This window comes from Electrona antarctica, assembly GCF_951216825.1.
Source record: "Electrona antarctica genome assembly, chromosome: 16".
Lineage (NCBI taxonomy): Eukaryota > Metazoa > Chordata > Actinopteri > Myctophiformes > Myctophidae > Electrona > Electrona antarctica.
The window spans coordinates 22349102-22366022 of record NC_136797.1 but is presented as its reverse complement, the minus strand read 5'-3'; the positions used below and the strand labels follow the sequence as shown (position 1 = coordinate 22366022).

At 42.1% G+C, this 16921-nt stretch overlaps 1 protein-coding gene across 4 annotated transcripts in view; it reads left to right on the top strand.

Moving 5' to 3' along the window:
* Positions 1-16921, top strand: part of LOC306939993 (protein CutA homolog) — a 139130-nt gene that overhangs the window by 101489 nt on the left and 20720 nt on the right. The gene's annotated exons all lie outside the window — the stretch shown is intronic.

Here is a 16921-nt window from a genome sequence, read left to right as displayed (position 1 = left end):
TAATAGCAGTGCAATACAGTGAGGGAGGACATGAATAACAACAAGGATTTTAAAAGTTCAACTATAAATCAAGAGTGTAGAAGTAGGCTGTACTTATCTATCTATCTATAAAAAGTGTATACCTTTCTTTCACATCTTGAAACAACACAAAGTACAAGCAGTTATGAATCCTTACAAACTGAGAATCTGTCCAGGTTAATTTCAAAACACTTCAATGTATGAATGTCACTTGACTATACTGGCGGGCCATAAATACTTTTTATGAAGGAAGACACAGGCCATATAAAACTAGGAGGATAGGAGTGTGTGTGCAAAATGTTTAGGAGTTTTTTTGATCATTTATATTATATATATTTATATATTTGTTTAGTGAGATGTTTGACTAGGCCTACTGACCTTGTCATAATGTAACTAGTCCAACTGGTGACCTATATGAGTACAGGCTTCACTCTGTTGCGCAGTCAATTTTAAATTAATAATTCAAAAATAGCTCATTGACTTCCATTGATACGATGAAAGAGCTCTCAAAGTTACTCTTTAGCCACATAAATGAAAGTCGCAAACAAAGCTCATTCTGACATTATAACATCACAAAACCCAAACCAAGAGTATTTCAAGAAATGCACGATATTGAAATTATAATCAATATCCGATCTCCGATTATTTGCAGGGTCATATCGGCCGATAACGATTCCGATATATGACATTATATTACATTTATATTCGATACGCAACCGATTATATTGTGCATCTCTAATCCTGTTACTGTTTGAAGATTCGGATCCAGATTCTTGGATCCAGTCCGAGACTTCTTCCTTTGTTCTTTCAAAGATAATAGCCAAATCAATGGAATGACATGTTGCCAGTTGGACTCATAACATCATGACAAGTTAACACTAATTATGCCTTGGACGTGTATACACGTCCTGGGAATCAAAACCATGGGGTGCTAAGGACATGTTTTTTTGGGGGGGGGGGGGTTGTCTCTCCTTCTGCAGTGTACTCACTGTTTTTCGCATGCACAATGCCGTTCATTTCCTTGTTTACGGCTCCAAAATAATGGCTCGTAACTCCTAATCTATAGGGAACTCTCCATGGTTTTGAGCAAAAGGACAATGTTCTGTCTTCATTTCTGACTTCAGCATGCATCTCGTTTGGAATATTAACGCTTCTAGAGAGACCAGAAGAACGAAACGGAACGGAAGATTATGCCTCCCGGGAACGTATAGGCAGGGCTTTTCAGTACACAAACCATACCTCTGCCAAAGTTTCATATTGCTTTAATTTCAGCCATCTCTAGACAAAGTGTACCTTTTTTATAATTATGGTCCCTTTCTGATATATATATGTATAAAACGATCAGTGTTTTGCACATACCATGAAGCATGTTGTCTACATATTTGCCTTATTTCATGATCTAAATTCACACTTGAGTTTATTAATGCATGTCTCAGAAATATGGATTGATGGACGGATGGATAGATGGATAAGAGTTGAATTTTGAGAAACTACATTAAACGTTTTGGTACCCTGTATGGGTCTTCATGTGCCAACTTTTTTGATTGAAGCATTTTTTTTTTACAAACTCTACAAGCAAAGGGCTAGTTCCCTGTATGCATTTTTCAGATTTTCATTTTGATTAAAGCTTTTGTTACTTCTCACCTGGGCTTTTCAATCTAGTTTCCAACAAAGTTTCTAGATCGCTTGGTGTCATCAGAAAAATGTGTGGTCTGGTCAATCAAAACTGTTTGCTTACTTTATATTACAGCTTGATTCACCCACATTTAACATATTGCAATATGGTCTGGGCCACCACTTATGTCTCTTACCTCCACACCATTTACCTACTCCAAAAGAGATTTGTTAGAACTGCTACTTTTTCAAAACGACTCGGTCACTCTGCTCCACTTTTCAAAATGCTCAATTTACTTACTGTTTTCCAGATTAACACTTATCAAATATGCATTTTTATTTACAAGCTTAAACCTACCCCCAACTCTATCCCCGGGCTTTTTAGTAATTACTTTCAAACAAATTCTCAAGTCCACAAATATAACACTAGACACAGGCTACTCATCTCCATCCCCCCTTTATCGTACTAGTCATGGTCAGTTTTCTATTAGATACAGAGGTACTACACTTTGGGACAAATATTCTACTGGTTTACAACTTTCTTCTCTGAACTTGTTTAAGAACAACTGAAGGTTGTTCTGATCACTTAATTTCCATAGTTGTGTATTCTCCTCTTGTCTCTCATCATGTCTTAGATTATCAAGTATGTTTGAATCATGTTGTAGATTTTATATATATTTTTATATACTGCAATCATGTCTACTGAAAATTATTGATATCTTGTTATAATGTCTTTATTGTTTTTTTTATAGATAGAGGCCTCGTATAAGCCCCCAGGGCTTCTTATTGCCTCCTCCTGGCACTTTCCCTTTTTTATGTTCATGCTTTAATGTATCGCTCTATACTGTGCTCAAATCAAATCAAATCAAAACCTGTATGAATCATCATGTGTTTTTTCAGATTTCCATTTAGAGTAAAGCTTCTGTTACACACTGTACAGGCAAAGGGCTTGTCCCCTGTATGAATCCTCATGTGTTTTTTAAGATCACATTTTTGAATAAATCTTTTGTTACACACTGTACAGGCAAAGGGCTTGTCACCTGTATGAATCATCATGTGTTTTTTAAGATCACCTTTTTGAATACATCTTTTGTTACACACTGTACAGGCAAAGGGCTTGTCCCCTGTATGAATCCTCATGTGTTTTTTAAGATCACATTTTTGAATAAATCTTTTGTTACACACTGTACAGGCAAAGGGCTTGTCACCTGTATGAATCATCATGTGTTTTTTAAGATCACCTTTTTGAATACATCTTTTGTTACACACTGTACAGGCAAAGGGCTTGTCCCCTGTATGAATCCTCATGTGTTTTTTAAGATCACATTTTTGAATAAATCTTTTGTTACACACTGTACAGGCAAAGGGCTTGTCACCTGTATGAATCATCATGTGTTTTTTAAGATCACCTTTTTGAATACATCTTTTGTTACACACTGTACAGGCAAAGGGCTTTTCACCTGTATGAATCATCATGTGTGTTTTCAGATGCTTGTTTTGAGTAAATCTTTTGAGACACACTGTACAGGCAAAGGGCTTTTCACCTGTATGATTCTGCATGTGTCTTTTCAGATTTCCATTTTGATTAAAGCTTTTGTTACACACTGTACAAGCAAAGGGCTTTTCACCTGTATGAATCATCATGTGTCTTTTCATTTCCTTATTTAGAGTAAATCTTTTGAGACACACTGTACAGGCATAGGGCTTGTCCCCTGTATGATTCTGCATGTGTGTTTTCAAATTACAATTCTGACCACAGACCTTTCCACACACAGTACAACTAAATATTTTCCTTCCTGTTTGACTCTTTATGGATGGTGTTCCTTTTGATGCTTTTAGGTTCTGGGTCAGCTTGTTGCTCAAAGACAATCTTTTCCCTCCCCCTTGTTGTGTCTTGTGTGATTCAAGTGTATTTGAATCTGACACGTCATCCCTGGTCTCCCACTCATCACTGTCTTCAGTGTCACATTCAGAACAGTCTGAAGAGAGGAGCTGTTCATCACTAGTTGGCTTATATGCTCCACAGTCCTCTGCATCAGCTTGCATTGTCATGTGTTCAGTTGAGGTGCTGGTTTGAGGCTCTGTCTCTCTATTATCATCACCATCATCTAGTCTTAGAAGTACCTCCTCCTGTTCATCTTTAATCCGTGGAGATTCTACTTTCACATGGACCAGACTGGGACTCCTCTCCTGATGTTCAGTGGAAAACTCATCTTTACACACAGAAAGGAACTGGAGGTCTAGATGGAGGAGAGATTAGGTAACTTCAGAGAGATTCATGAACATTTACTGCTGGGCGGACAGTTAGGGATGTTTTTCCACAGACAGATTATTATTACTTGCGCAAGCAGAGCGCGCAAGTACTAGTTTCGCCCAGGATGATGTCTATGCACCGTCCCAGCAAATTACGTAATGACTACTTGTGCCTGATACAGCAGTGGTGCCAGACTACATACATGTATACATAGGAGCATTACCTCTAATCCTCCCGACACTAAAACATATCGTCATTACGTCACCATCGAAAACCAATTACACTCAATGATACACTAGTCATCATTGAGAGCTAGCATATGACGCCAGTTATATGCTGGGACGGTGCATACGCATCAAAAGTAACCACAGTATACCACTAATCAACTTACAAATTACATATACATATACATAGAGGCATTTCCTGTAATCCACCCGACACTGATCGAGATATACGTCACCATCGAAGGCATTGGGTCCTTTAATCCACATCTTTATTACGATATACTTCATAATACTACTTTTTTACGTGCAAAAAGTAGGTACGTAGCAAATAGCTAAATCTAATAATTCAATATTTCAATCGTTCTTTCAAAGAGAAGCTGAGATTTGACAGTTTGTAGCGGTCGACAGTACTTGCGCGCTCCGCTTGCGCACTAGTAGGCCATTTATGGCCTACTTGTCGCGACCCCCCGAGGGGTCGCGACCCACGGTTTGAGAACCCCTGCTTTAGACATGCACACCCAACATTCAAACCGATCAACCCCTGCTACGCTTGAACATCCTGTCATCTGTGTTAGGCTGAAACAGTGAATTCACTTACTCATGATTGTGGTAAAGAGTTGTACATTATCGGGTTGAAAATTAGCACTTTAAACCTACCGGTATATACTGTGTGATCTACAAGCTCACAAGTTGTGAGCTTTTATATCTTCTATTTAAAAAACAAACAAAACATCTTGAAATAAAATGTGGAACAAATATTTCTAACAACACAAAGTGTGTGTGTGTGTGTGTGTGTGTGTGTGTGTGTGTGTGTGTGTGTGTGTGTGTGTGTGTGTGTGTGTGTGTGTGTGTGTGTGTGTGTGTGTGTGTGTGTGTGTGTGTGTGTGTGTGTGTGTGTGTGTGTGTGTGTGTGTGTGTGTGTGTGTGTGTGTGTGTGTGTGTGTGTGTGTGTGTGTGTGTGTGTGTGTGAGTGAGTGAGTGAGTGAGTGAGTGAGTGAGTGAGTGAGTGAGTGAGTGAGTGAGTGAGTGAGTGAGTGAGTGAGTGAGTGAGTGAGTGAGTGAGTGAGTGAGTGAGTGAGTGAGTGAGTGAGTGAGTGAGTGAGTGAGTGAGTGAGTGAGTGAGTGAGTGAGTGAGTGAGTGAGTGAGTGAGTGAGTGAGTGAGTGAGAGAGAGAGAGAGTGAGAGTGTGTGTGAGAGAGAGAGTGTGTGAGAGAGAGATCTTGGTATATCAAAACTCACCAAGTGTCTCAGTGAAGATGGAAGTCATGCCAGTCCTCCAGGGGGCAGCAGAGCTCTGGTCCTGACGACCATCACTGGTACTAGGCATCTGCTTTAGACACACGCACACACACGTACATCATTATTATATTTACATTATTAGAGATATAATATGTAACATTTTATCTTTATCTTTAGTTTGTCGTTATAGACCAGAGACCTTTTTGACCTGAAGTGCCATATATCTGTGCATGTGCGTGTGTGTGCGCGTAGCTTTGTTTGTGCCATATACTGAGCCAAATACAAGTCTTGCATTGTTCCTGACATGCATGGCAAGTTGCAACAGTGTCAACATCAGGGGAACGTAGCAGGTGGTGCACACCATAACGCCTGCCTCCCTCCCCAATGAGCTGAACACCTACTACCTACTAACCAGTGGTTCCCAAACCTTTAATGTCAAGGACCCCCACATTGACACTAATTAGACGGCGGACCCCCATTTGAAAGGATATGCCAGAGACCCCCATAAGAGAAGATTTTTACGGCTCTAGCAGTGATTCCCAAGCCCGAAAATGATAGCCTTAATTTAACTCTGAGAGTGTATACACATGGAACCAAATGGACCCGTTAGATTCAATTTGGTTCCATTTGTACACACTCAGAGACGAGTTACAGACCCATAAGGGTCCATTTGGTTCCAAACTATCATTTAGCTGGGGACCCCCTGGAACTCCCTCAAGGACCCCTGAGGGTCCCCGGACCCCACTTTGGGAACCACTGACCTATACCAGCCAAGCAGGGCCATCAGCAGCAGCACCAGCAGAGGTGACCAGCCCAGAGGCGTATCTACAATAAGGCGAGGGCAGGCGTTCGTCCGCCTGTCCAAATCCATTTCTGGCCTGGCCAAAATCCATACAATGAGGAAAAAAAGAGGACAAAAACAAGACCTGAGAACTATTAATGGACAGCTGATTGGCCGTTGCGGTAGAGCGTGACCCTCAATCACCCATTGGAATGTAAATGCATGCCTTTCAGCCATTGTATCCTACTCGTCTGGCAGGTATATCTCTTTGAAAACCTTACGCGTACGCGAAACCTTTACTCACACGGGTCAACATCCACGGGAAACGGCCCGAGGAAAGAACGGCCTACAGCGAATTAAGGTTGGGTGATATGCCCGGAAATCACAGACTGATACGTGATATAAAAGCAATAGTGTGAGAACAGCACCCCTGCAGTCCTTAAAACTTGAGTCACCGTACGGCGTGTTGAAAATAGCAGATCTACAAGCTCATAACACATCTGAGGCTGATTCTACAAATGCCTTCTAAATGAGTCATTCTCAACCGTTTTCGTGCCAAGGACCCCCCCCCCCCCACCCCCAAAGTGATGTATTTGGACCTTTTGTTTTAATCTAAAATGACAGATGGTTTCCCGGTTTTAATGGGTTAAAAAAAGAAAAAAAGCCAGTGATTACCCGTGCCTATACGGTTTCCTATATATATACCCCTGTTATTATGGGTGAATCATTTTCAAAAGGAAGCAGATTAACATCTCTCTCTAGGTCGTCCTCAGACGAGCCCTCCAACACTGAGTCCACTAACCTCCGCTTCACTGGCATGGTGATCAGCCACTTCACTGTCACTGTGATCCTCCAGGCCGTCTTCTTCCCCGCCTGTGAAGGCCTCCCGGCCGGTCTCTCTGGTCTTCACAGGCCCCCAATACCTCACCGCAGCCCCCTCCACCTTCACAATCAGGAGTTCACTCTCACCCTGCTCCTCGGTATCTGCTGACTGATAGGAGACACACATTAGACATGGAATGGACCCAGAACATTCCGTAATTATGACATTGTTGCTATATCTGTAATAATCTTTCAAGAACAGATTTGAGAAAACAAAGTATATAAGAAAAAAAAGAAAAAAAAACTTTTATACTTGTTTCAGGATGAGAGGGCTAGAGATCTCGGCCCAAACCTAGTCACCCTCAAATGTGTATTCTGTGCTTAACTTTTATATTATATGTGGCTGTGAAATCAAAATGACAGAATATTAAAGAGTTGGCTACAATTGACTTTAAAGCTGCACTGTAACTTACTGCTTCTACCCCCCAGTTTTGTGCAAGTACTGATTTATTTATTTATTTTCCATTGAGCTAATCGAGCCCGCCTGCTTGCTCAGGGGATACATTGAATCTTGACTGTCACATAAAACGTTGTCAGTTTAGTCGTGTCTAGTTGAGACATGACCTTTGACATGATCTGAAAGAGCAGGGAGACAAAATATGACCACCCGATTGTATAAGTTACATGCTCTACCATACAGATTGCCATTGGACATTACATTGTATTCATTAAAAAGTGCGCCTTGAAATGTCTTAAATGTCTAAAAATCCAGGTCTTCCTTGACCATAACTCTCCTATTCAGATTTCCCCATAAGATACAACCCAGATACTTTACTAATGTTTTAACCGTAACCAATTCCTCAAGTGACGAGATGTTAGATTTGGTTGACTTATACCAGAGCTACTGATACTGATTTTAGAACCCCAAAAAATAGCCTCCGTTTTCTATGGCATGGTGCAACTTGCAAGGACATCTTGTTGTCCACGAGCCAAGAGTTAACCCTAGACAATGCTTCACTCAGAGAGCTCTCTGTAGAGAGGTCGCTATCAGACATGAGTGAAGTGGATTCATCCACGTACAGAAACAAATCACATTTGTACAGGCATCAATCATGATGTCACTTAGGCATGTTACAGGCATCAATCATGTCACTTAGGTATGTTACAGGCATCAATCATGTCACTTAGGCATGTTACAGGCATCAATCATGTCACTTAGGCATGTTACAGGCAGGCCTGGAATTTCATCCTTTTAGGGGCAAGGCCACTTGGCCTTTAGTGTGGTCAACTTTTTGAGGGCACAAGGCCAAGTGCCAGGGCATGAAGGCCATCAATTAAAACAATGATTTTAAGTCCCCGGTCATCATTATTTTAGCTTAAAGGTTAAGGATGATTACATTTTTTTTAATTTAAAGGCGAACATTGGTTCAGAATAGTTCTTCTTAAATAGGCTACATTCATTTTTATAGCCCTATGTTTCTGTTCTGCCTTGTTTGTTTTTCTTCTGCTATAGTCACAACTGTGTGATATGTTCCTTGTTTTTAATTTTCTTCTATTGTTTATACTGTGCAAATTGTTCAGCACCTTCTAACTTTGTTTCAAAAGGTGCTTTATAAATAACATTTACTTAATTACTTACATAACTTTTGAATGAGGGCTTGGTTTAGAAAAGCCTATATTTTGTGCTAAAGTAATATATTGAATAACATATAAATGTAGATTTTAAGGCTAGACTGGCATATGGCATTGTGGGGCTGCAGGACTGAGGACTCTGGAGATAAGTCAAGTGTAAAAAGCATTTTGTACAATTGTGTGCTTATGAACATTTACCACGTTATGTCCGCATTGATACAGAAATGAATGATTATTAAGCGAGCGACGCGTGGTGTACAGTGAGCGCGCTCTGGTGCTTGGCTACTAGCGTTTGGCTAGCGATATTAGCCGTGTAGTGGCCAGCGTTGGCTGTTTAAACAATTTACTCTGTCAACTAACGTAGCAGACGATAGCGTGGTAAATGGTGGAGGAGTCCTGCAGTCTATGCTGTTGCGTGGTATTGTTTTGTGAGTTTATATGTCCATGAAGACGAGTCACGTTGGTCTTAACACACGGGCTCTGTGTGATAATAATCCTGAAGCGCTGAGTGTCAGTGTGAGTGAGAGCTGTCAGTGCGTGTATGCATGCATGGAGCGGAGGAGGAGGAGGAGGGAGGAGGCAAAGTAACGCAAAATAATCAAACCACTTGGCAAATGGCAACACAACTACAATAGCCTACAGACAATACAAGTCTGCGCGAGACGTTTGGGGAAGGTTACCGTAATGACTGGAAAATTGCGCAGAGGAAAAATGGTAAAATGAACTGCTGTGGGCGCCGGTCGGGGCACATGGGCACCTCGGCCACTGTGGCCGTCTGGGCATATACCTTTTCGAGGGGCACAAGGCCAAAGAGAGGGGCAACGACGGCCATGGCCGCCGTGAAATTCCTGCATCAATCATGTCACTTAGGTATGTTACAGGCATCAATCATGTCACTTAGGCATGTTACAGGCATCAATCATGTCACTTAGGTATGCTGACAGGCATCAATCATGTCACTTAGGCATGTTACAGGCATCAATCATGTCACTTAGGCATGTTACAGGCATCAATCATGTCACTTAGGCATGTTACAGGCATCAATCATGTCACTTAGGCATGTTACAGGCATCAATCATGTCACTTAGGCATGTTACAGGCATCAATCATGTCACTTAGGCATGTTACAGGCATCAATCATGTCACTTAGGTATGTTACAGGCATCAATCATGTCACTTAGGCATGTTACAGGCATCAATCATGTCACTTAGGCCTGTTACAGGCATAAATCATGTCACTTAGGTATGTTGACAGGCATCAATCATGTCACTTAGGTATGTTGATCGGAGAAGCCAAATCTCTCAAAAAGTGGCCTTGGCACCAGTGTCGGCTACCCCTTTTCACTGACGAAAACTAAATAATAACAAAAACGAAGCTATATGATGACTAAAACTATGACTAAATATATTGACTATTTCATCAACAAATAAAAACAAATCTAAAATGCTAGGAAATTAGGGAGGGACTAGTGGTGACAAGATCCAGTTGTATGCCTAGGTTGCAGGCTGAAAATAGCAGATCTACAAGGTTGGGTAATATGCCCCCCATTTAGTCAACAGTTCATAATTCATAAAGGAGGAGGATGTCTACATCTCTTTCCTTGGTGAGTGTCCAGGACTCCAGGCATAATGGTTTGTCTCGCTAACAATGCCACCTTTGTAACTCAGGTCTGCTGTGTGTTAACAGTGTGGGTGTCTGGAAATGAAAAGCCCGGCCTCAACAGACACGACCGTCCCACTGAGAAAATATACATCTACAATTTATAATTTAAGCATTTAGCAGACACTCTTATCCAGCTCAGTGGCCTTGTGTGTAGAGTGTCTGCACTCAGCGTGCGTGCGTGCGTGCGTGCATGCGTGCGTGCGTGCATGCATGCGTGCGTGCGTGTCTGCTCTCAGCGACTCAGCCTGAGACTGAGAGGTCGGGTTCAATCCCCGGCCGGGTCATACCAAAAACTGTAAAATGGGACCTAGTGCCTCCCTGCTTGACACTCAGCATCAAGGGTTAGATTGGGGGCAAGTCCCTGCGACATACTAGCGTCATGTCCAGGGGGTGTACTTGTACATCAAGCTGCCTCACGCTACAGAAACAGGAGATAGGCTCCTGCCCTATGGGCCTCATGGCTCGGCAAGGCTACCTTTCCAGAGCGACTTACAATATGCATCAACAACACATGTACATCAAATGCAGAGAGAGAGAGAGTGAAATGGCTCAAGAAGCTATGGGATTACATGTGAATTAAGAACCTATAGCATCAGTCAGGGTGGAACCAGTTCAGAGAGCTCAACTGGCTCCCAGTAGAATCCAGGTTTTACCGTGGCCAGATTAACCATGGTGCATAAGATCATAGTATTTTTAAAGACACGTTTTACTCGGGTAAACGACCCAACCAGAGCCAGGGTATAGCAGATGTGAGCCATCCTGCTTTTAAAAGTAGCATGGGCAAAGGTTCATTTACTTTACTCTACACTATATGTTTTGTATTTTTAAGTTATTAATCAGTTAAATGTGAGAGGACCTCAATGGAAATAAGTCCCTGAACTTTCTTGTAATCCTAGAAATGCTATAGCATGGTTTTAATACTTACATTATCAAATATATCTAATCAAGAACAATATCAAAACAACAATCTGTACATAATGAAAACCATATAAAGACTATAATGATGAACCTAGAGTATCCATATAAATAACATGTTTTCCTAACGTTCCCTCTCAAGAATTGGGTTTACCTGTGTGTGTGGGGGTCTGCATTGAGTACACTGACAATCTCTCCAGACGCAGATGGTCTTCCTCTTTTTCGGGGGAAGAGAAGTCCTGTGGTGGTGGTCTTTGCAGGGGGGACACATTCTGGGTTCCATCCTCTTAATCCTCACGTCTTGCTAATGAACGCTGGACCGGATCAAAAACAACTCTTGTCGAAGTGAGTTTTAAGCAAGTTGTGCAGCTCTGCTCTGATCTATTATACGGTAAATCTTGTGGGCAGCCGCAAACTGGAATGAGTGGGAGTACTGGGTGCTACAGGGTGGAAAATAAATGACAACTGATACATTGTGAGGTTGTAGATTGGCTATTTTCACTAAAAGAACAAAGTGTAAAAAATAAAAAATAATTTGAGGTTTCCACCAACATGGAAGTGGGTCTCAAACTTCTTCAGGTCAAGGACACCCACATTGGTACAGTATCATCAGGCTGCGGAGTCACAGACCCCCATATGAAAAGATCTTGTGCCATGAGGGACCCCCAGGAGAGAACATTTTTAAATTATTCTACATTGTTTTCTACGTTTTCAAGATTTTTCATAATTTTCCCAGAAATATTGGCAAAGAAATATATAGAATATTTGTAAAACATTTTAACAACACAACTCTTGTATGAGGGTCCCTGCCACAAAGTATTTGGTGCAGTGACACACCTGCATGTTATTGTCCAGTCAAGGCAGTTGAGTAGCATCTCTGTAACTTGTCACGATTCAGTGGCGCCAGGAAATGCTACATTTTTAGATAAGAGCTCTGGCCTTGCTGTATTTCATAGGTGTGTGTGTGTGTGTGTGTGTGTGTGTGTGTGTGTGTGTGTGTGTGTGTGTGTGTGTGTGTGTGTGTGTGTGTGTGTGTGTGTGTGTGTGTGTGTGTGTGTGTGTGTGTGTGTGTGTGTGTGTGTGTGTGTGTGTGTGTGTGTGTGTGTGTGTGTGTGTGTGTGTGTGTGTGTGTTGGTTTGTCACTATGACTCTGTACTTTACCCTTTTGTACTGTGGTTTTGTACTCTGTCTGCGGATATTCCAATACACCTTTACTCTTATACTTTCAGCTCTATCAGTATTTCTTTCTTGTCAGTTCTATAATTCTTATTCCTTAGTGAAATTCCGCACCCCCACATTCGAACCGATCACCCCTGCTACGCTTGAACATCCTGTCATCTGTGTTATTAGCATGAATAGCTTTAAAGCGCTCCTCCGCGTGATTATGAATCCCACCAACGTTCTAGGGTAGACCCGCCTCACCATGTGTCTGATTGGCTCCCGGGAAGGCATCGTTTTACTGAGGTTAGGCCGTTCGGGTTAGGTTTAGGGGGGTGCATACTTAGTTTAGACTAGTCATTGGTTAGACATGGGTTAAGGTTAGGTTTAGGTGTGCTGCCACATGGGAGGTTAGGTTTAGGGTGAGGGTTTGAGATAGGTTGTAGTTGTAGGACTAATGACTGGTCGCAAAAACGAGAACTGTCAATCACAACGACTACTGGCCAATCACAGCAGGGCTTTCCTAGAACTGCGGTGGGGTGTGTGTGTGTGTGTGTGTGTGTGTGTGTGTGTGTGTGTGTGTGTGTGTGTGTGTGTGTGTGTGTGTGTGTGTGTGTGTGTGTGTGTGTGTGTGTGTGTGTGTGTGTGTGTGTGTGTGTGTGTGTGTGTGTGTGTGTGTGTGTGTGTGTGTGTGTGTGTGTGTGTGTGCGCGCGCGCGATTTGAAAACTGTCAAGTTGCATTTCTTCCTCAGCCTAGTGGGAATATGCATGCACAGTTTCACCGCAATTGGACGCTGCGTTGAGGAGTTGTGGCGATTCGTACACAACGGGGACAAAGCGGGCTACTCCTGAAAAAGCCAATCGTAGCCAATCAGGATGGATTATGAGAAATCAAACAAACCCGTCTTTTTTTTTTTTTTTTTAAGATATTTTTTTGCGGCTTACGCCTTTTATTGGTTTTTGAAGGGACAGACAGTAGGCTGACAGGAAACGGGAGAGAGATGGGGGAAGACATGCAGTAAAGGCCGTGTCGGGCTCGGGAGTCGAACCCGCGGCACACTGCGACTGGATTACCAGTCGGGTGCCCAGACGGTTACGCCACCGCCTGGGCGAACAAACCCGTCTTGATCACATTACTATGGAGAGCATGTGTACCGATTTGCGTGAAATTTGGATAAAATCTGAAGGAATAATATTAGAAAAAGTGTTTTACATATGTAGGCCTCCTGGTGGCGCTATAAAGAGCAGATGTGAAAAATTCGAGGCAAAGGTTTCTCTTCGGCCTCTAGGGAGTGTGCATACAACGTTTTGCACAAAGCGGCCTCCTGGTGGCGCTATAAGAGGCCAATGTGAAAACCTTGGGGCAGAGGTTCAGCTGTGGCATTCAGGGAGTGTGTGTGCAGAGTATGGCTGCGATCAATCCAATGGTGCCACCGTGCCGGAGATTAGCTGTCCACAGACGGACGGACACACGGACGGACGGACACACACACACACACACACACACACACAGACGGACGGAGTGCAAAACATACTCTCTCCCCACGCCTTCGGCCTGGTGGAGACAATAATAATCTGTCTGTGGACACATCCCTAACTCTCCGTCCAGCAGTAAATGTTCATGAATAAATTAATCATCTCTCTGAAGTCTAGTCTGTTTAACAATAGCACATGTACAAGCTGGCAGCGCGGCACAAAGTGGCGTGCTTTCCCGTTTGGAAAAACATTGTTTTGTACAATGTGGAGTAGGTACAATGTTGATTCAGATTCACATTGTGGTAGATATATTAAAGAAATACATGAATGATGCTGATGAACTCAATTTGTTATTTCTGTGCCTTTTGGCTCAGCAACCATTAGACTTTTGAGGTGAGCATGCCAGTTATAGTTCCCTTGTTTCCTGCTAGAACCAGGCTTATCAGGGAGGGGGAAACAAAACAAGCTAATCAAGCCTTTGTGTTGAATGAGAGCAGGGTGGAGAGCAAATGTGTGTTGGCAAGAGAGATACAAATGAGAGTAATTATAAAAAAGCATAAAAAAGCCATACTGTGAAGGAATACGAGACTGCTCGCCCTTTACCAACTCGCCCCCGCGATTTTGTTTAATGTAGTTAACAGTTAATTTAGTATTTCCCTCCCTCTCTGAAATCTGAAATTATCTTGTATACAGATTTATTTGATTGCATAGTAGTCGATCTCTATACTCTGTAAAATGTAGAAAGAACAACATGTCACAGAGACGGTGACTGCTTAATTAAGTTAATTTATGCCCTTCTAGCAGTTAATTTCGTTTTATTAATCACATTTCTTCCATGTAGCCCATGTTTTGTAATGGCATCATCATGCTATTATGCCCGTGGATATACAGAGTGAACTTAACAATGATAAATTAATATGATAACACCTTTTAAATAATCACAAACATGAATTATGTTTGTTATTTACAGCTATAGGTAGAGTATTAGGCAAAGTTGTTTCCCTGTTTGTTTGAATTCCTGGCATTTGATTGATTGATTGATTGATTGATGACTTTATTAGTCAGAAATGTAAACAGCTGTACAAATTGCCTTACAATAAGGCTAAAAGGATACCACAAAAACATCCTGAGTCATCAACAAATACAAAACACGTATCTTGCCTTTTCTTGCGTGCCGCCTTACCCCTTAATTATGCCTACATTTATAGGCATTGTTTTACTATTTTGAAAAACGTTTTTAAAAGAGGGATAAGGGGGGGATCAATAAAATGTTTCAAATAATAAACAAGTTTAGGCATAAAGGGACAAGATGGTAAACAGAGGCAGAGAATGACACCAGCTCCTTTCTATGGGAAAAGAAAAAGAAAATGTTTTATTTTTGCAACTGAATGGCTGGAAAATGGAAATTAAGAGTTTACAATAGTACACAGTGCATGCATATACTTTCCTTAATGATTATATCAGGTTTCAGTATTTATTTATGATGTATTTTCGCTATTATTAAGGTTATTGCAGCGGCCAATTTGTATTGGGGGTTGGGGAGGGGGGCGGGGGGCGGGGGTCGTGAGACACGGCCAAAGCATTTGCGGGGAGCCCAGCCAAAAACGTTGAGAACCCCGGTTTTAATGGATGGTGTCAAGGAAGGCATTCCACATTTGTAGGTGGCAGAGTAGAATGAGAATTGTATCACGTTCGTTCTGCATTTGGGTGGTATCAGATCAGCGTGATTTCTTTCTACGTACGCTTTAAGACATAGACCCGCCCTTGGTGACGCCCCGCCCGCCTGCCTCTGATTGGCCGCGAACCCTCTTATTGGCTAGCTATGCTGCTGCTGTCAGAAGAAGAGTAGAGGAAGTAGGGAGAGAAGTAGGGAGAAGCTTAGCGATAATAATATTCATGACGGTGAACTTATGTTATGAGTCTTTATGACAAAGTCAATAACAGTATCCATAAGAAAGCACGCTAGAGATGTCAACATAAACATGAAACATTATTGTACTGTAAAAAGGGACTTTGTTATACTATTCCCTTCAGCTTTATCCTTTGTAGTATTAGACCGAATACGGACACACTGTATAAACAATATTAGTAAATACGGACACACGCTAATCACCACAAACACTTTATTTATTAGAACACCCAGATCGAATCACAATTCATTTAATCAAAGCAAACCGCATAAACAATATTAATTTGCCTTTAATTCTGGAGCGTCATCTGTGCCTTTAGAATACTACGCCTATCGCCTGTCATCATCTGTCACAGGGCGCCACCATCTCTGACTGTTTCTGACATTGACAACAACGAGCTCTGGCCAATCAGACGTGCGGGGCGTCACCAAGGGCGGGTCTATGTCTTAAAGCGTACATAGAAAGAAACCACGCATCAGATCATGGTCACTCCCTCCCTCTAGTGTTGTGGCTGAGGGTGTCACTCCCTTTGGAGAAGTATAGTTGTAGATGGCACTGCCCTATGGACTGCATCTCGTGTGCGTGTGCGTGTGCGTGTGCGTGCGCGTGCGCGTGCGCGTGTGCGTGTGTGTGTGTGTGTGTGTATATATATATATATGCCGGTATATATTTATATAGGGAGCTATCTGTGTACACACAGATAGCAAGCATCCGTTGGCCCAACGTCCGACGGTGGGCAAACGTATGCTATCTGGATACTGACTTCAGGCCTTCAGAATTGCCCACGATAAAAGACCCTATAGCTGCTAATAGATATAAGGATGTTGTTCCTCTACCAGTGAGGCTTTTCAAATGGTGTGTATGACTTTATACTTCTCTCTGTTACAAATGAAACAGAGAAGTATGAAATTGTGCATTCCCCGTCAGTCAGTCAGTCATGCCCCATATATGGTCATGCCTTGTGACATCACATGTTGTCATCAATATATAAGCCCATATATGGAGATCCCTGATGTCATCAATATTGGCCAGCAACTATACATCTCACCTCAAACCCTTAGAACTCCATATATGGAGCTGACCTGTTCTGACATTCCATATGTTGATCCTTCCCCGTCCATCCCATCCTTCCTCTTCGATGTCTCCCTTTTGACTGATACCTGTCCATTTAAACTCTAGACGAGTAGACGGGCCTAGCCCAAAGTTATTATTGCA